General features: G+C 44.6%; 1 protein-coding gene across 1 annotated transcript in view; it reads right to left on the reverse strand.

The window, feature by feature from the left end:
* Positions 1–15,318, reverse strand: part of LNX2 (ligand of numb-protein X 2) — an 89,698-nt gene extending 74,380 nt beyond the window's left edge. The window contains exon 1 of the mRNA XM_020911101.2: positions 15,135–15,318. The gene's annotated coding sequence lies outside the window, so the exon portion shown is untranslated. The remainder of the gene's footprint in view (positions 1–15,134) is intronic.
* Positions 15,319–16,618: the final 1,300 nt, after the last annotated feature.

Consider the following 16,618-nt stretch of genomic DNA (forward strand, 5'->3'; position numbering starts at 1 on the left):
TACAGACCAGTAAGTGTTTAAAAATGTCTGTATAGATACACACACAGGTTTATAGGTGTAAAGCATGGTTAGAGAGAAAAAACTAGTGGCAGTCAACTTTGGAGGAGTTGGGTTGTTGGAAAACAGAAGTGCAAGTTTTGCTTTCATTAAGTATCTATTTGTACACACTGACTTTGATGCGTGTGGGGGTATGCCATGGCAGGAGCTCATACAAAAGGAGGTAAAGTCAGAGGTAGGGCTTCCCAGGCAGCTCAGCAGTAAAGAATCCTTCTGCAATGCAGGAGAGGAGGGTTCAATCCCTGGGTCAGGAAGATCCCCTGGAGAAGGAAATGGCAACCCACTCCAGAATTCTTGCCTGGGAAATCCCATGGACAGAGGAGCCTGGCAGGCTACAGTCCATGGGGTCGCAGAGTCAGACACAACTGAGTGACTAAACAACAATAAACTCTAGCAGCCACACTTGATTCTCACATACATGAAATTAAAAAGCTAAGTGAACAAACAAGATGTCCACATCAAAAATAAAAACAATTTTATGAAGCACTAAAAATGAAGTAGTATCCCCAAGATAATGCCTTTTCTTCACTGCTTAATCTGTTTCAGAAATAAGTAAGTAAAACACAAGCCCAATATTAAAGTACTGTATTTATCTACAAAGTGACTTTATATCCTAAGAAAGGGAGAAATGTAGTGACTGCTGCATAGTAAGAATCTTTTTCAGGATCCACAACATGGTTTATACCTATTCAACTCAAGTTCTTTGAAATGTCCAGGGTTGTAACACTTTTCTAAGAATCAACATACAGCTGTAATAACACCAGGAGATACAGACGACTTTGTGTTTTCTTGTATTTACTTGCATTACTGCTGCTCAGGGGAAATCTGCTATTGCATTCTTTGTTTCTAAAAATGCTCTGCAACGTCAACTGATGAGTCATGGGTCACACTGAAAACTCTTCTGTACCAAAAAAAGCAGGGCATGAAAGTCTTACACATCAACTGTAAAGACAGTCTCACCAGCTGACATATAAAGTAACAAAGACGATGGATTTTCGAAATGATGTGAGAAACTTTAAAATAAAACTGCAAGGATTGATAAAATCATTTTCCCTTGGTCCCTTTCCTAATAACTAGCAGGGCTCTGTTTTTCTTAATTCAGAACCTACAAACAGTAAGTGCTGTTGAGAGACTGACAGGTACAAACTCAACAAAGCCTCAGCTCCACGCAGAGCCAGATTATCTGAGACACAGTTTTCCAGATGCCTTGCTTCTCTTCCTTCCTTCCCACTTCCTCTTTGTAGTCATTTGACCGGGTGAAAAACCTCCAGGAGAGGGTACGAAAGGGCAACAAACAGATGGGACTATTGGTGTCCTTTGGGCAGTGTTAGCAAGAAGTTTTCCTGGTGAAGAAGACAACTAATAGCTGAAATATTAATAGCTGAATCTGAAGACCAGCTGTAGATTTTAGCCACCAGTGTAACAGATCACTGAGATCTGACCACACTATCTGATTCTCTTCCCAGCATTTGTCACTATGCTTCTCATTAATCTGCCTGCCCCCCCTGCATGTAAACTCTGTAAGAACAAGAGTTTGTTCTTGTTCTTACACCCACTTTGTCTTATTCACTGAATTGTCTTACCACCTAGAACAGTGCCTGGCGTGTAACAGACATTCAATAAATAGTCAGCAGGAGAAAAGACACCTCAGCTATCTCCGGACCGACAGTCATAAAAATACCGAAATTTGCTCAAGACTACTCTCTACCTTTGTTGCTATTTAGTCGCTCAGTTGTGTCCAACTCTTTGCAACCCTATGGATTGTAGCCCGCCAGGCTCCTCTGCCCATGGGATTTCCCAGGCAAGAATATTGGACTGGGCTGCAATGCCCTCCTCCTAGGGATCTTCCGGACCCAGGACTGAACCTGCATCTCCTGCATTGGCAGGTGGGTTCTTTACCACTGAGCCACCAGGATGGCTCCCACTCTTTACCTACAATTTAGAACTGTAATTATTAACTTTCACCTTGCCACAATACTCTCTATGTTTATGTTTTACCATTTAAATACCATATTTGCATCAAAATATAGTAACTTTAATAAAACTGTAATCTGATTTGTCTCAATTTCTGATTTTTTTCAATTCTAAGAAAATAGACATTCTTTAAGATGATGATGTTACTACTTTAATATTGAATTACAAATATTATCAAGAACATCAAACTTTATCTCCCGCATAGATTACCTTTCCTTAAATCCTAGTATGCTGTGAGAGCAATCTGTTTTCTATTAACAGAGCAATTTTGTTTTCGAGAGGCTCAAGTAACCAAGAGTAATTCTTTACGGACACGTAAAGAACTCTGTACTACAAATAAGCATTTTCAGAACTACCTAATGGTCTATTTTGCTTTCCTCCAGGATCAGGTTTGATTTACTACCTCTGAATCCAAACTATAAAGAAGGAAACTTAAGTCACATTGTCACAGACTAAAATCACACTGAGCAACTTTATAACATGTAAACCTTTTATAAGAAAAAAATTAATACACATTAGGTATAAGCTGGGATTTTATCATTTTTCTGTATCCTACAGAATGGTTTCATTAAAAAAATTTTTAGTCCTCTGTGTAAATAGTGACCATATATTAAAACTCACCATCCAGATTTTCAGAAAAAGTCCTGAAAGTTTTCTTAATGTTATTATATACCTTCAAAGGGCTTTCCTGGTGACTCAGTGGTTAAAAAAAAAAAAACAAACAACCCGCTGCTTGCCAATGCAGGAGACGCAAGAGACACAGGTTCAATCCCTGGGTTGGGACGATCCCCTGGAGTAGGAAGTGACAACCCACTACAGTATTTTTGCCTGGGAAATTCCATGGACAGATGAGCCTGAGGGTCTACAGTCCGCAGGGCCGCAAAAGAGTCGGATACATATTATTAAACAACAACAAAACTGTCAAAGGTGGACAAATCATTCAAAGATGCGGACTAATATACTCCATATACCTTGAAAAAGAACAGGTCAGAGACCCAGAAAAACTATATCTATTTTTAACAAACTCTGAACTTAGTCTATTAAAGTATCAATTAATGTATCTCATCTATAATGAAAGCACAGAGCCTAAAATTAGAAAAATTAATGAGATTAATAAATATTTCATATGAGATCTAACTGTGATGGATACTTCTGAAATCTTACTAAAGGGCCCCCAACAGAATGGTCTTAAAAGGCAGACTACTGACCTTACATATTTAGTAGGAGACACACAGAAAGCAACCATATGCAGTCTGATACCTGGGTCCTTCCCAATCACCTTATTTTTAGCTTCAGCTAGCCCTAGACTGCTGTTTCCATACTGGTGTCTCACAAGTATAAGATACAAAAAGGAAAGAGAAATTCCAGTTAAAAATCCATTAAACTTTATAGCAGGCCCTTGGCATCTGTGGTTCCCTAACCTCAGGCCGGGCAGTACTGCAGCACTATTTATTGAGAAGAAAAACCCACAAATAAGTGGGCCCACACAGCTAAAACCCCTGTTGTTCAAGGGCCACCTGTAGTAGTACCATTTGAGAACTGTGTCCTTCATCAATATCATCCATTTCCTCCTCCCACTAAAACTATTCCATGTATTTCAGACCTTTTGCTTTTACATATGGTCTCAAAAATATGTTCAAAATATTTTGCTTGGACCCCTACTTACACCATATCCAAAATACGATTCATCTGGATTTTAAAAACTATGAAACTCCTAGAACACAATATAGGGAGAATGTCCCATGACATCAGGTTTGGTAAAGATTTCTTGAATAGGACACCAAAAGCACAGGAAATAAAAGCAAAAATTGACAAATAGGATTATATCAAACTTTAAAACAAAGGACACACCAATGAAGTGAAAAGGCATTCACAAATTTATATCTGATAAAGTGTTAATATCCAAACACATGAAGAATGCCTACAAATCAACAACAAAAATAAAATAACACAATTTCATAATGGGCCAAAGACTTGAAGAGATATTTCCCCAAAGATGATCTACAAGTGGTCAACAAGCCTAATGAGAAGATGCTCAACAGCACCAATCAGAGAAATGCAAATGAAAACCACAATGAGATATTTCCACATACCTGTTAAGATATTTACTACTGAGAAAATCAGGATAAAAGGTTGGTAAGGATGCAGAGAAAGTGGAACCCTTGAGTATTGTTGTTGAGATTTTAAAATTGAATAGAAGCTATAGAAAAGTACTTTTAAAAAAATTAAAAGTAGAACTACCACATGATCCAGCAAATCCATGTCTAGGAATGAAAGAACTGGGATTCAAAAGAACTGAAAGCAGGGTCTCAAAGAGAGATCTGTACACTCATGTTCACTGCAGCACTGATCACAACAGCCAAGAGATGGAAGATAACCCAAATGTCCATCAACAGAGGGAGGGTATAGACATACAGAGGAATATTCAACCTTCCAAAGGAAGAAAATCCTATCACATACTACATCATGGATGAATTGTGAGGTCATTATACTATATGAGGTGAAGGAAGCCAGTTTCAAAAAGACAAATACTATACGGTTCTAATTACATGAGGTATCTAAAGTAATCAAATCCATATAAATGGAAAACAGAATGATAGTTACCAGGGACAAAGGGGGAGGCGGAAACGGGGAGCTGTCATTATGGGTCCAGAGTTTCAGTTCTGCAAAATGAGAATGTCTGGAAACATGCTGTACAACAATGTGAATACCCCTCAGACTCCTGACCTATGCACTTAAAGTGGTCAAGATAGTCAATTTTATGCGACATGGTTTTTTTTACCACAATAAAAACTAAAGCAGTATAAAATATTTTTGTTAGATTATTACTATCTTGATAAGATTCCTTTTACTTTACACACTGAAAATTTAGTATATGCACTAAGGTCAGTTCAGTCACTCACTCATGTCCGACTCTTTGCGACCCCACAGACTGCAGCACGCCAGGCTTCCCTGTCCATCACCAACTCCCAAAGCTTGCTCAAACTCATGTCCATTGAGTCAGTGATGCCATCCAACCATCTCATCCTCTGTCATCCCCTTCTCCTCCTGCCTTCAATCTTTCCCAGCATCAGGTCTTTTCCAGTGAGTCAGTTCTTTGCATCAGGTGGCCAAAGTACTGGAGTTTCAGCTTCAGTATCAGTCCTTCCAATGAATATTCCGGACTGATTTACTTTAGGATGGATTGGTTGGATCTCCTTGCAGGCCAAGGGTCTCTCAAGAGCTTCTCCAACACCACAGTTAAAAATACCAGTTCTTCAGTGCTCAGCTTTTTTTATAATCCAACACTCACATCCATACGTGACTAATGGAAAAACCATAGCTTTGACTATACGGACCTTTGTCAGCAAAGTAAAATCTCTGCTTTCCAATATGCTGTCTAGGTTGGTCATAGCTTTTCTTCCAAGGAGCAAGCGTCTTTTAATTTCATGGCTGCTCTGATTTTGGAGCCCCCAAAAATAGCATATTAAAAATCAGAGACATTACTTTGCCAACAAAGGTCCATCTAGTCAAGGCTATGGTTTTTCCAATGGTCATGTATGGACGTGAGAGTTGGGCTATAAAGAAAGCCGAGCCCTGAAGAATTGATTGATGATTTTGAACTGTGGTGTTAGAGAACTCTTGAGAGTCCCTTGGACTGCAAGGAGATCCAACCAGTCAATCCTAAAGAAGATCAGTCCTGGGTGTTCATTGGAAGGACTGATGTTGAAGCTGAAACTTCAATACTTTGCCCACCTGATGCGAAGAGCTGACTCATTTGCAAAGACCCCAATGCTGGAAAAGATTGAGGGCAGGAGGAGAAGGGGATGACAGAGGATGAGATGGTTGGATGGCATCACCGACTTGATGGACACGGGTCTGGGTGGACTCCGGGAGTTGGTGATGGACAGGGAGGCCTGGTGTGCTGCGGTTCATGGGGTTGCAAAGAGTCAGACACGACTGAGCGACTGAACTGAACTGAACTGAACAATAGTCTCTCACTGTTTCCATTGTTTCCCCATCTACTTGCCATGAAGTGATGGGATTGAATGTCATGATCCTAGTTTTTCGAATGCTGAGTTTTAAGCCAACTTTTTCACTCTCCTCTTTCACTTCCATCAGGCTCTTTAGTTCCTCTTCACTTTCTGCCATAAAGGTGATGTCATCTGTATATCTGAGGTTATTGATATTTCTCCTGGCAATCTTGATTCCAGCTTGTGCTTCATCCAGCCCAGCATTTCACATAATATACTCAGCATAGAAGTTAAATTAGCAGGGTGACAATATACAACCTTGATGTACTCCTTTCCTGATTTGGAACTGTCTGTTGTCCCATGTCCAGTTCGAAGTGTTGCTTCTTGATAACAGTTGAGAAACCTGTATACAGATTTCTCAGGAGGCAGGTAAGGTGGTCTGGTATTCCCATCTCTTGAAGAATTTTCCATAGCTGTTGTGATCCACATAGTCAAAGGCTTTGACATAGTCAATAAAACAGAAATAGATGTTTTTCTGGAACTCTCTTGCTTTTCTGATGATCCAACGGATGTTGACAATTTTATCTCTGGTTCCTCTGCCTTTTCTAAAACCAGCTTGAACATCTGGAAGTTCATGGTTCACATACTGTTGAAGACTGGCTTGGAGAATTTTGAGCATTACTTTGCTAGCGTGTGAGGTGAGTACAATTGTGTGGTAGTTTGAACATGCTTTGGCATTGCCTTTCTTTGGGATTGGAAAGAAAACTGACCTTTTCCAGTCCTGTGACCACTGCTGAGTTTTCCAAATTTGCTGACATATTGAGTACAACACTGTAAAAGCATCATCTTTTAGGATTTGAAGTAGCTCAGCTAGAATTCCATTACCTCCACTAGCTTTGTTCATAGTGATGCCTCCTAAGGCCTACTTGACTTCACATTCCAGGATGTCTGGCTCTAGGTGAGTGATCACACTGTTGTGGTTATCTGGGTCATGAAGATCTTTTTTGTATAGTTCTTCTGTGTGGTCTTGCCACCTCTTCTTAATACCTTTTGCTTCTTAGGTCCATACCATTTCTGTCCTTTACTGTGCCCATCTTTGCAAGAAATGTTCCCTTCGTATCACTAATTTTCTTGAAGAGATAGGCTATATGTGTAAAATATAGTTGAGCCTTAAAAAACACAAGTTTGAACTACATGGGTCCACTTACACACAGCTTGTTTCCAACAGTAAATACTACAGTACTACACGGTCTGCACTTGAAATCATCAGATACAGAGCACTGTGGACAGGGAGGGCTGACCATAAGCTGTACATGGACTTTCAACTGCCTGGAAGGATCAGTGCCCTTCATCGCCACGTTGTTCAAGGGACAATCAACTGTATAACCATATTTCAAATACATAATATGAAAAAGTCAAATTTTATTATATATATCAATATAATTATATTGACATGTTAACACATCACACATTTTAAATATTAAATTTTAAAATATTTCGTTACCTTTTAAGAACAATAACTAGAGGGGATGTGAGGTCAATGGTGCTTTGTTTTACAAGTTTGGAACTGGAGTATATTTGTAGGTGAAAAAGCCATCAGGGAGAGAGAGACTCAGTACAGAAGGAGGTTAACTGATGAAACTCTCCTAAAAGAGACTGAAGGATGGGATCACGGGCACATGGAAAAATGAGCCTTTAACACAACTGAGACTTATCCAGACAAGCTGGGAAAGGAAGGGACAGAAATCTGCTAAATCAAACCAGGTCCTCATGAACTGACCAGATTATCTGCAGGCTGCAAAAGAGAGGGTTTGATAAAAGGTTTCTAGAATCATTCAGGAGAAAGGAAGAACAAGAGCCTGATTACGGCCAACAGGGCCCACATGACTCGGCCCTACCTACCTCCCAGGCCCTATCTCCCATTACACTTTCCCAACTCTCTGCTACCCACCTCCTCACCCTCCTGCAAGATGCCACCCCGCTCTGCTGCTTCCTCTGAGAAGGCTTTACCTATGACATCCACGCAACCAGATATCTGTTCAAAGACAACTTCCTCGGGGAGGTTCCAGGGACAGCCAGCTTCCCAGAGACTAGGTTAGTTCTCGTGTTATACCCCTGACAACACCCCATGCCACAGCTACCCAACCGAAGGTGAACCACACCTGCCATGTTAAATATTCTAGCAGCCAAGTGAATGAACTAGTTTGAATATTCTATTTGACCCAATATATCCAGGATATCATTTCAACCTGTAATCAATATAAAAACTTACTGAGCTATTTTACCATTTTGGGTACTCAGTCTTCAAAATCATGAAGGGTGCAGTGACAGCACATCTCAATTCAGATCAGAAACGTTTTAGGAGCTGCACATGCAGGTGACTACCATGCTGGACAGCACAGCTCTCAGTCTCGTCAAAGCACTTACCGTATCTGTGACTATAATGTGTGCTGCTATTTGCCAAATTTCCATATCCTCTAGAATGTAAGCTCTGTCATACTCAGCCCACTGAACTCTGAGCTCAGTGTCACAGCACTCAGTAGGTGCCAAATAAAGGGAACTGCCTGAGGGGAAAACAGGGGAGGGGCTGTTTGAGGGGTGATTCCCTGCGCCTGGCCTTCTAACAGGGTTGCCAAAATAACTCAGGGAGAAGCAGAGTTAATGAAGCAGACACAGAACAAAAGCAAGTTCAAGCAAAGCTAAGGTGCCAGGGAGGCATATTCCAGGCACTTAAATATAGATCCCACAGATGTTAATACAACAGGATGGAAGGTGGGATAAACAGGATGGCAAGCAAACTGTCCCTGCCCAAAGGGCACCGAAGAGTGACTGTGGGTGTGATACAGCTGGAAGGACAGGCTCAGAGGCTGCAGTCAGAGGACAGGATACAGAAACGTTAAGGTCTAATGTGGAGAACTGGGAGAATGTCCAAGGACACTGGAAGTGAAGGTCAACAAGGAGACAAGGTACTTGAAGTCAGAGGTGTTCCTCATGCTCTGAGCTGATGTGGGGCGGCCACGGAGGGTGGAGGCTTGAAGTGGGATCTCCCTGAACAGGAATCAAACCCAGACTGTGGCAGTGAAAGCGCCAAATCATCACCACTAGACCACCAGGGACTAGTGGCCAGAAGCAGGGTCTTGGCTCTTGCCTTCTTTGTAAAAGGAATTTTAGCAAAAAGACCGCAAACAGAGAAACTGGTAAAGTGTTTATTAGAAAAATACATGCAGGTGAGCTCAGAGAAAGATTCAGGTGCTTTTAAGGTGGCTTGTCATTAAGTCACATCAGAGTCCTTTCCAATGAGTTGGCTCTTCACTTTGGCCACCTGATGCAAAGTGTTGATTCATTAGAAAAGACCCTGATGCTGGGAAAGACTGAAGACAAAAGGATGAGATGGTTGGATGGCATCACCAACTCAACAGCCATGAGTTTGAGCAAACTCTGGGAGATGGTGAAGGACAGGGAAGCCTGGCGTGCTGCAGTCCATAGTTGCGAAGAGGACATGACTCAGTGACCAAACAAGAAGTCACGTCCAACTCTTTTGTGATCCCATGGATTGTAGCCCACCAAGCTCCTCTATCCATGGGATTTCCCAGGCAGGATTCCCCAGGCAAGATTTCCCACCAGAGTGGGTAGCCATTCCCTTCTCCAGGGGATCTTCCCGACTCAGGGATTGAACCTGCGCCTTCTGCACTGCAGGCAGATCCTTTACCTCTGAGCCACCTGGGAAGCCCTGGTTGCTATATGGAGGCAGTTTTCTGGGTCTTTGTTTCCCTCCGTCCAATTACTTTGCTTTAACCCCACGCTTGGTCTGACTCATGGCCCTCCCCTGTGTGTCTGCGTATCTTTTAGCCAAGATGGATTCCAGCATGAAGGTCTCTGGGAGGTTGACAGGACATATTATGGGCTACTGTCCCCTCCCTTGAGGACCCTTTCTGCGCATGTGTAGTCTGGGAGACTGCCTTGACCCCAAGAATGAGGAATGTGCGACCTCCTTACCGAAGCAGGGCTCAGCCCTTCTCTGCTCCTGCCACCACTGTTATCTTAGTGTCCACAGGAGACTAAATCCAGCTGCTTATCCTGTTCCTGTTATTATCTTTGTCTCAAAGCATAAACAGGAGGCTAGTTGTAAATGTCTAACCCAGGGTCCATCTATCTTCTGCCTTAGAATGATTAACTCTGACTTAACGTCTTTTAAGATTTTAATCTTTCCAAGGGCAGAGAATGTTTTATGTCCCACACAGCCCAGTGTTGATCCCATCATGTATGCTGCTTTTTGAATACAATTAAATTGGAAATCTACAAACATTAAAATCATGTGGAAGAAAAGTGGCAATGGTTAGAATAAAACAATGAAATAAGACATAAGCACTTCAATTTATTTGTTCAATAATTAGACAGTTCAATTGAACAGGCTTAAGAACTCTGATAAAGGATTAATTTTTAATTTTGGTAGCCAAAATCCCAATCTGAGGGGTAAAGGGGGCATGGGGTAAAATATATACCAGACTTACTTTACTTTTATCAGTAAAACAAAGTGATAACCAACAGAGCCTTTGAAAGCTTTATTAAAGCCACGTAGACACCTGTTTATAGTCCAGTTGGTAAAGAAACTGCCTGCAATGCAGGAGACTCAGGTTCAATCCCTGGATCGGAAAGATCCCCTAGAGAAGGAAATGGCAAACCATTCCAGTATTCTTCCCTGGAGAATCCCATGGACAAAGGAGCCTGGCAGGCTACAGTCCATGGGGTTGCAAGAGTCAGACACTACTTAGCTACTAAACCACCACCACCACACACCTGTTTTACATAAGATACAGGTCCTCATAGTTTGTTTATAAACATTTTTTTTACAATACCCCCTATTATATACTTTAGGGAAATTTGCTATTTAAAAGAACTCTTAAGATTACTCTTTCAATAGAGAAAACAAAACCTAACTTGTTAACATAAAAGTGGCATGCTTTTTAAGTGGACACATGATAGTTTAGGCTTATACATATTGATAAGCACATAAATACACAATATACATAATTCCTATAGTATAGTTAGCCATGTATATTGTGTGTAGGTAAAGTTTTAGTTGCCTATCGCCTATTTTCTGCACTTGTTTCTAATTCTTTCACCTTCCCAGTCCAATTTTGAGAAACAAAATTCTCCCACATAATTACTTTGATGAGGGACCCTGATTATCAGAAAAAATAGAAGGAGACCTCAAGGGTGGGGAAATTAAGGTGTGAACTATGCTTGGCCCTCTCCACCCACAACACTTCTGCTCCTCTTCTCATCTCTTATCGGGTCTGGAGTTTTACTAATAAGAGGACAAAATGACAATACAGGTGTCATCAGTTTAGCTCTGAACAAGGCAATGCCCCTACAGAAACCTTTCTTCCTGACTACACCCTACAACCATCACAGTAAAAGGGGAGAAAAAGGGAATCATGCAAATAAATTACAGCAGCTGGCACTAAAATAACTGAATCATAATGGCCATAAATTCTGTTATAGTTCCGGTATCTTCTATAAGAACACAGAGTACTTTAAGCGGCTTGGCTGGCTCAAATGCCTCTTTTGTTTTCCCTCTGACCAATGACTGTTCCAAAGATTTCAGTATATCTGTGGGCCAAGACAGATCAAAGTCAATGGATCCAGTTCATTTACTCATGCATACATTAGTATCTTTGGTTTTGGGACTTGGGGACTCTACTGCAGTGAGCAAATCAGGATCCCTGCTCTTACGAAGTGTGCATTCTGCAGACAGAGCCTACATATCTGCCTCTTTAAAAACACACTGACTGGATGCTTCTATCACTGTCACCATAATGAACATCACCAACATTTGCTTCTTAAAAAATTCCTAACAACTTCTCATCAGTGAATACACAAAACAGCCGTTTCTTCTAACTCGACTGACCAACAAACTTATGTAACCACATATTTTTCCAGTTTTGTACTTTCTGAGGAAGAGAGACATATGACTGGAAAGCTGAAGGGGATTGAGTCTGTCAATCTCCCAGGCCCCTTAACAGAATCATTTTAGGCCTGACTAAGTCTTCTACAACTGTACCTGTATACGCAAGATATACACAGATATGTATTTAAAATATGCTTATATACATCTATTTTTAGAACCAAAATTACTTCCTAAGTAAACCTATTAGATGAGATCTCTGATTCTTCTAGAAATCTGGGATTTTGATATAGGAAGGTAGGCCTAAAGAGAACTTTAGCCCCAGGAAAAATTAAATGGCTCTGCATAATAAAATTTAAAAGTACCAGGATTTTGAGGGGAGGGATCAAAAAGGAGACAAAGAGGCAGGGGAGGAGGGCAAAGGGCCCACCAGGTTACAGGAGCCTTGACCTCCCTTGTGATGGTGACCAAAACGCATTTTAAGGCTAGAGACGCCCAGCATGTGACAGCAACACTCCTGGCACTGCAATAATGTCAACTTACCCACTCCTGCCTACCCACTGCAAATCTCCCGTAAAGCTGACCGCATCCACAAAGGCTTTATGTGAGCTCTTGATTTCTTTATCTTCCATTCTTTCCTAGCTCTGGCCTGACACATCTATCTAACAAAGGCATCACAGACTCAACCACCCATGTGCTCCTCAATGGGTTGGTCCCAAACCATCTTCCTTTCCCCACGCCTACCACGGACTGTTCTTAACTGTTTCTTCTCGTAACTTCCAGCACTCCACTAGCTCTTTAATGTCATAACCACTTCAGGAACAACCAATATTTATTGAGCACTTGTAATGTGCTAGGTACTCTGCCAAGGGCATTAATGCGTAATTTCATTTGATCCTCAAACCCCACTAGACAGGTATACTTCATTTTCTAAATGTTAGGAAACCAAAGTTCAGTGAGGACAGTAGTGCTCAGAATAAGTGATGGAATTCAACCCCGTTCTGACTCCACAGCCAGCTTAACCAGTATACTCCAATGCCCCCAAGTCAAAAACCCTCCGAACCATCCCTCTCTCATTAATCATTCGCAGTCACCTATCTGGTTGGACCAATTATACCTCCTGGATGCCACATCATCTCTACTTCCACTGCCTTCACAGAGAACAAAAAACAGCATCCACCAAATCCTTCCTATGTGCCAAGCACTATTCTAAGTAACATACATGTTTTTCAAGCTTTATCCCCCAAATCCTATGAAGTGAAGACCCTAAAGAAGAAAGCGGTTACATAATGAGTGACAGAGCCAGATCCAAACCCAGACAATGTGAATTGAGAAGTGCTGAGCACTTAAACCCTCGAGGATTTAAGAGGCCCTGAGCCATCTCCCTATCTCCCATCTGGACCCCCACCAACCTTCAGCCTGCCGCAGACATCCTTCTGGAAGGCAAATGTTATCATGACATTCTCCTGCTTAAACTTGGCAGCTCCATATCGCTGACTGGATCAAGTCCAAATTTCTTAATTTGGCATACAAAATCCTTTATGTTCCTGTTCAACTCAGTTCAATAAATATTTGAGTGCCCACTGTAAGCAAGGCCAAGTGCTAAGTGCTCCGAAATGAATAACACATCCCAGGCCCTGACCACGACTCCAACTGCAGACACCATGTTCTTCAGCCAGAGTAACCAGATGCAGCTCTCATAAAGCAAAGCCCTACATGCTAGTCCCTTCGCAGAGAACGAAAATCCCCCAGCCACCTGAAGAGTAAGTGCAGGTGTGAGGCCTTCCCTAACAAACTCCAGGCAGAAATTCTCCCTCTTTTAAGGTTCCTCAACACCCGCTCAAATCGCTTTCAGGTGGCTGGTCGAAGAGAGGCATATATTGGCTTCCAAACAGCACTGTGAGCCAGTTCAGGGCAAGAGATGACCCTTGCCAAGCATGTCCGGTTTGCAGAAGACACTTATCTGCTGAATGAATAAATAATGGAAAAAGTATAACCTGATGAGAAAAGGAGAGGAACAAGACACAGAATTAGGAATGCTAACACACAGGTGCGCCACATTAAAAGCAGCAGCAGTTATTTTGCCTGGGTTACAAACTGGCCTACTTTTTTTTTACTCCTATGGGAAAACCCACGTGCAGGACTCGGACAAGCTAAAAGGGCACAACTTTTGTTATTCGTGACTCCAGAAAGCTCAAACAGGCCAAAAAGGATACAAGATGAAAGTCCATTGTCTAAAGGGGTGAGGGGATGGGAATCAAATCTATCCAAGTAAACAATATTGATCTACTAGGATGAACTCACCAGGGCTACGTCACAGTATGGCGCAAGAGAGAAAAAAAAATCAAAATCTGTCCTGAGACCAATTTAGAAATTAGTATGACTGCGGCCAGAGTGCGAAATTTTAAAAGCGAAGACAGTTGCAATAAACCAAAGCTCACAACTGTTCCCCCCTCCTGAATCGCCACTGCTTTTCGCTCAACTTCATTTCTGTAACTTAAAAAGCAACCATCTACCAGAGTTAAGCCCAAGCATGAGCGTACTGTAGTTCCTGGCATATACTGAACGTCCCGATTCATAACCGTAAATGCACACAGAAACCTCCGAAGAAACGCTACATCTAAGCCGCAAATCCTTCGTCTAGATCTGGGCATGAGGTTCTGAAAAGCGAGTGAGGTCCTTCCTGAACGGTGCTTTGTGTGCGGCTGCTTCCAAGTCAAGGGCCGTGTTTTGAAATTACTCCCCTCGAGGGCGTCACGTCTCTCTCCCACCCTCTCCAGCCTCCAGGGAAAGGTGAGAATTCGCGGGCAACAGGCTGGGACGGAGCGTACGACCTCGCCCCGCTCCTTCCAAACGGGGACAAGACCGGGTAAGGCAGCCGGTGGCTCTCTCACCCACGGCCACAGACACTCAGGGGACAAAAATCTCACCCCACCTCTCCCCTCCCTAAAACCGGAGCAAACGACGCAAAAAGCTCGACCACCCGGCGGCCGGGACCCCCCAGACTGTCAGAACCGAGGCCGCCCGCCCCCGCCGGCGCCCGGCAACCCCGCGCCCTCCTCCCCGGACCCCGTGTCCCCACAGCCCGGTCGGGCCATAAGAGCGCAAAGGACGCCTCGGCCGCCCGCCTCCGCCGCCTCCCGGGCGCCACGACGCCCCACACCCCACACGCCGCCCGCACCTGAGGCGCGGCCGGACCGCGAGCGGGCGCCGAGCGCGCCGGGCAGGGCAAAGTTACTCACCGGGAGAGCCCGGCTCCCGCGCCTCAGCCGAGCGTCGGCTCCGCTTCCGCGGCCCCGGTGAGGGAGCGCGGGGGCCAGCCGGCCTCCGCTCCGCCGGGACCTGCCGCCGCCGCCGCAGATTTCCTGGCAAGAAGCAAACTCTAGTCAAGACTTCGCTCCTCAACCGCCCCTGCTGCCTTCCCGCGGGCGAACGCCAGGGCCGAGCCACGCAAGCCGACACGCACCCTGGCCAATTGGCAGCAGCACAGGGCGGGGAGGGGGCGGGCCAGAGGGCGGCTCCACCTATCCGAGAGCGCGAGGGGGCGGGCCGGGCCCGGGCCGTCACTCCGGGTTAGAGTGAGCCCGCTCAGCCCCCCCGCCGCGCGCCCTCCCTCCCCCACCCCCCCCCCAGCCGTCCCCTCCGGTGTCCGCCTTGAAGCCCCCGGCGCGGGGCCAGTGCCGCCCCTGCGCTCACTGCCGACCGCGCGAGGACAGGGGAACAGCTGGGGGAGGCGGGGAACATCTAGGGGGTCGGGGGTAGGGTAAGGAGAACAGGTGGCGCCGAAAAGCTGGACTGTGGGCGTGTCAGGGGAGAGGACAGCGGGGGTCGGGTGGGGGGAAGGGACGCGAGCTGGCGGGGGTGAGGGGGGACAGGAAGGGAGGGGGGGGTTGGTAAAGAACACCTGAGGGGTCGAGGCACGGAGAGCAAGTCTGGGTGGTGAAAGGCTGCCGAGGCGGGGGCACGAGCACCTGGGAACGAAGGTGAGAGGGAGGTTCCGCGGGTGAGGAGGTTGAAGAGGCCAAAAGGGTGAAGAGGAAAGGACGTGTCCAAAGCGAAGCAGGACGTACTCCAGGGAGAGAAAAAGATCCCAGGAAGGAAAGGATGGGGATGCGGGATGGGGACGGTTTACATCCAAACTCGCTCATCCTCACCCCCACTCCCGCCCCCCCCCCCGCAAAAATAAACAAACGATTGTCCTTTGACCCAGTTGAGCTGTGAAACCACTCAAGATTGCGGATGAGACAAACACCGTCTTACACGTGCATATTATTCTGTTGTGAAATTCATCAAAATGTATCGATCAACTATAGCTGTCCGTTGTCCCCGGAAAGGCCTCCCGGGGCGGGGGGGTCCAGCCTGGGATTAATCCCGTCCCCCACGGGGCCAAGATCTTCCTCGGTGGTTCAGATGGTAAAGAATCCGCCTGCAATGCAGGAGATCTGGGTTCGATCCCTGGGTCGGGAAGATTGCCCGAAGAAGGGTATAGCAATACTCCATTCCAGTATTCTTGCCTGGAGAACCCCATGGACAGAGGAGCCTGGCGGGCTACAGTTCGTAGGGTGCAAAGAGCCGGACATGACTGAAGCGACTGACACTGCTACACTGCCAGAGGGCCAGCATCAAGTCAGAAAGAGGCTTGATCCTGGCCCCAGAGGAAAAAGGGGATCTGGGGGAGTCAGGTAAGGCCCCGCCCCTTCTTCCATCACCTGCGGTGTGGGGGGAG

Source organism: Odocoileus virginianus, chromosome 8 (genome assembly GCF_023699985.2).
Source record: "Odocoileus virginianus isolate 20LAN1187 ecotype Illinois chromosome 8, Ovbor_1.2, whole genome shotgun sequence".
Lineage (NCBI taxonomy): Eukaryota > Metazoa > Chordata > Mammalia > Artiodactyla > Cervidae > Odocoileus > Odocoileus virginianus.